This window comes from Mustela nigripes, chromosome 7, assembly GCF_022355385.1.
Source record: "Mustela nigripes isolate SB6536 chromosome 7, MUSNIG.SB6536, whole genome shotgun sequence".
Lineage (NCBI taxonomy): Eukaryota > Metazoa > Chordata > Mammalia > Carnivora > Mustelidae > Mustela > Mustela nigripes.
Window position 1 is genome coordinate 133284071 of NC_081563.1, and position 4607 is coordinate 133288677.

Below are 4607 nucleotides of genomic sequence, written 5' to 3' on the forward strand. Positions count from 1 at the left end.
CTTTAGGGGAGAATTTGAAAGCTAGACACCATAATCAGATTTCTCTGTTCCTTCTATCTTTGATTCTGTGAAGGATCATTTCTGCTGTAGTGCTAGTTGTTTTATCAGCAGTATGAAGGAAATTTTTTTTAGCTGACACAATAAAAAATACACCATTTAAAAAATAAATAATGCAGAGTGTTTTCAATACTTCTTTCAAGACATATAAAAATACCCTATTTCAATTATTTTAGCAGCTCTTTTAGCTGCTGAATACTTGTTTCCAGGAGTTGTCTAATCTGCCCCCTCTTTAGAAATTTGTCTGGTCTTTGAAGTTCATTCCTGGTGTATGTGAACATTGCTACTGTGTTCTAGTAAGTGTAGGATATCATTATAGCATGTGTCAGTCACAAGAAAAAAATTAACTTCACGACTTTCTATGTGTACACGAGCTTCATAAATCCTAGAGAACAGATGTAGCTGCCAGTCTCTCCTTCTGCCACTTCCCCCAGTTCAATAAAAAAGTACAGATGGTTATGTTCGCTCTGGTCTCTTGAATCTTGGCATGAAGGCACTGACTTTGTTGATCTTTCTCTGGAAACTTCCTTTGACCCAAAGGACCATGGCAAGCTAAGTACTGCATGAGAGTGCCCTGTACAGATCTGGCCATTTGGAATCCTGAAGCCTTTAACGGTTGAAGAGCAGCTCCAAGTACCTCTCGACATTCTGCACGGAGAGACTGTCAAGTTACATTTTCTCCTCTGCTTTTGATTTCTTACAAGTATGGTCTGTGGAAGCCCAGGGCTAGGAGAAAGGTCATCTGGATCTTAGCTGTGCCTTAGGAAGAGCCAGAAGTAATCTATCAGAAGAGCAGGAGAATCTAGGCATGGCTTCTAATTTTTCCAATCAACCAAGAGAAACCGAGGTCACCAATCTTTTGGTGGTGACAAATAATGTTCAAGGGTGTTAAAAGAAAATAAAACGTCCTAACGTATATATTCTATGAGACAGATGCAGTTTGGGTTCTGCTCTGTAGAAAATGCTTGTTCTTTGAGGTCTGGTATCAGTGATTTGTAGTACTCGTGGGTGTCACAGAGAGGAGCCCCACATGTTGAAAATCTGTTATACTTACATGTCTGTCCTTATGCACGAAATACCTGGCAGGTTCCTAGGTCATGGCCAGAATTTGAGCCATGGGACTCTAACACCCAGCCCTCTCAACCTGGACTGGAGGTTGATATCTGTTCCAAAAGTAAATACAACATGGGATGCATACGATGCCCTAATCACGCATGGTCAAAATTATGCAACTATTGAAAGAGAAAGAGTCATTATGATACTGTGCTGGGGCGATCAGTAGGGACTGGGACCGGCCTGGACAACCTGGCCGAGGCATAGGACCCAGGCTACACTACCGGAACACCTCCCCATGTATCACGTGCTGTGATAACTCCTCTTTTACACAGCTGAGGCACGTGGCAAGGAGACCACGATCAAGCTTGGGAAAAGAGGAAAGAGCATCGCAATGGACAGTGTTCAGAAGATGAGCCACCAGAGCTCTGCTTACCCATTAAGAGAGTACCGGCCATCCTTCCCACCCCCAACCCCGGGGGATCTGCTCCACCCGGCATAGCCTAATGTGGGTTCCAAGAGCGGGAGTGGGGTGAAGTCCGAAGCCAGCCACGCACCGGGTCACCGCAGGGCGAGGGGGATGCAGAGGCAGCCGCTCCAGATGCGCTGCCAGGAAACGCGCAGGAGAGTTCTTGTCTCGGGCCGGAGACCAGGAGATCTCAGCTGCACGCTGCCGCCCTCCAGCATCTGAAAGGTTAGAGAGGCCTGCACCGGGCCCAGCCATGCCCACTGTCCAGAGGGCCGCAACACCACGCTGCTCGTTCCAGGCCGCGACCTTGAAATTAGCCGCAAGGGCGGAATCCCGCAGGCGCGCGCCCCACGGACGGGGCGGGGCCAGGAGCCTCCAATGCCCGGCGCCGGCGGTCGGCGGAGGTCACGGCCGGTCCATGACCTCCCAGGCCGCTCTAGACGCAGCTCTCCCGGCAAGGGAGCAGGTCTGCAGGTCTGGGAGGGGCTGCGGACCGCTGCCCTGGGCCTGCTCCGGCGGCTGGGCTGCTGCAGGAGGCTGGAACCGAACCTGGAGGACCCAGTCCTGCGGTTGGAGGGAGCGAGCCCAGTACCTGGTGAGCACCTGCGAGTTAGCGGGCGGTGCTGGCCTCGGTCAGCCGGTCAGCCGGCTGCGGGTGCCTTGGCTTAAAGCCACCCGGTGCGCCCCAGCTTTTTCTTTCTGGAACATGGCTAGGCCGGGTTCAAGCACAGATACATCCCGATGCTCTACAAGTCGTTGTTGGAGGGGTGGAGGGGGGGCAGGGTGTGCTCCGTGCTAATTGCTGTTCTAGAAAACAGGGTTCAAGAAGGTCTCAAGGATTACAGCTCCCCGATATCAAAGATTCCTGCCTTGAGTTGTCATGGTATTCTGTTCTTCAGGGCTGCTTAAAGGGGTACTGTGAAAACGTGCTGTATTTTATTTTTTAAGATTTTATTTTTAAGCAATTTCTATACCTGTGGTGGGACTGAGACATAAAACCTATGTAAGAGTCGCTTTGCTTTTCTGACTGAACCAGCTAGGCACTCCCTGTATTTTATTTTTAAAACTTGCATAAGATAGTTTGAAAACACTGATGGAAGTGAGTGACACTACTCAATGAACTCTTTAGCTAGGAATCTGGACTTTAGAGCCAGAGTGCCTGGTTCCGATGCTGCCTTGGTGCTCTCTAGGTGTGTGATATAGCAGATTGCTTGTATTCTTTATGATACACTCCCTCATCTGGGAAATGGGCACAGTAATAATACCTAATTCCTGCAGCTTTGTAAGGAGTGAATGACCTTCAATAGGTAGGACACTTAGAACAGGCTAGTGCATAGGGAGCACAAGATCAATGTCAGGTCTTCCTTGTTCCTTGCAGCTGCTGCTGGGCAGAGCTCGGAATTAACCTATCATCTCATTCACCTATGTGAACTTTTCTGTAAATGCATCATTAGTTTGGAAAACCTGCAGCTCGGCCCTCGCCATATTTATGTATCATTAGCTACTGGCTGTAAGGACAGACGATAACAAGGAAAGGTATAACATCTATCAGAAGGCTATTTTATCAATTTTGGGAGTGTTTCCTGTTGTTTCTCACTCGATTGTGACCTATGTTACGTACTGTATTCTGTCATTTTCTCTCTCTTTTTAAATTTTTTTTTAACTCCAGGATAATTAACATACAATGCTATATTAGTTTCAGGTGTATAACATAGTGATTCAGCAGTTCTCTGTATCGTTCAGTGCTCATCCCGATAAGTATACTCACAGATTTGGAATGCTTCTCGAATTTGTGTGTCATCTTTTGTTCAGGAGTCCATGCTAATCTTCTCTGTATTTCTCTAATTGTAGTAGATCGCTATTGAAGTGAGCACTGTAATTTTCCAATTTTGAATTATGTATGTTTATTGAATGCATTATATATTTTTATATATTTTATATGTAAAATATCTTTTGTAAGTATCCCTATTTTGTATATGTACAAATATATGAATATTTGCAACATAGTAATGTTTTATAATATATAAACATATGCATATCCTTAGAGATACATTTTACATATATATATTATATAAAGTATCATTTTTATATCATTTGAGATGTGAAATAGCTCAAAGGTGGAGAAAGATACAGATAATAGTATAATCAACACCTGTGTGTTACCCAGATATAATAAATATTAACTTTTTAAAAGTTAATTTTTTAAAGAAGCAAAACACTACAGATGCAATTGCCTCACTACTATCACTCCCGTCCCTGAGTCTTTTTCCCACCTCCAGTTAATGCTGTTCTGAAGCTGCTGTGTATTTTCTCCATCTCTGATTTCAGTATTTTAACATAGATGTATGGCCCACAGGCCAATATTTAAAATGTATCATATTTTTGTTTTTAAGCAAGGAAAATAATATTTTGCTAAATCTGTCTTTCCACAACATCCTCTGCTCTTTTCCCCTGTTCACTCAACTTTTTTTTGGAGATTTATTCGGGCTGATAAATCATCCCTATTTCATTTATTTAATCATTGTGCAGTAATACTGTTGTAAGAATATATCCCGATGAATTTATCCTTCTCTCAATTGATGTATATATATGTTGTTTACAGTCTTTCTTTCGCACGAAGATTGGCGCAGTGTGTATGGTGGTGCACATCTCCTTGGGCACATGCGTGAGAGCTTCTGCAGGGCACACCTGTAAAAATGGAATTGCTGGGCTGTGATTCCTTGTCTCACTTTTAGATTTATTTTTACAACAGCAGGCATTTATTAGATATTCTTAATTTTCAACTTTGAAACAAATATGATTACTACTTCATTCTTATGCTTTTGAATGAGTCAGCTGAAGACTAAAGTTTGAAAGGAAATTGAAAAATATTTGGCATTTGGATCTGTTTATCTGTATAACCCAGGATTGACTTGCTACTGTAGGGTATGCAAGGCAAAAAACAAAAATAAATTGGATGATGAGAATCATAGGAGACTGGAGCTACCACTTCTTTCTTTCTCTCTCTCTCTCCCTTTCTTCCTTTTTT

The 4607-nt window shown here is 43.5% G+C and overlaps 1 non-coding gene across 1 annotated transcript; it reads right to left on the bottom strand.

The window, feature by feature from the left end:
* Positions 1 to 3345: 3345 nt before the first annotated feature.
* On the bottom strand, positions 3346 to 3452 carry LOC132022897 (U6 spliceosomal RNA). Its single transcript, XR_009405786.1, has one exon. It is a non-coding gene; the product is annotated as a U6 spliceosomal RNA (small nuclear RNA).
* Between the last annotated feature and the right edge of the window lie 1155 nt (positions 3453 to 4607).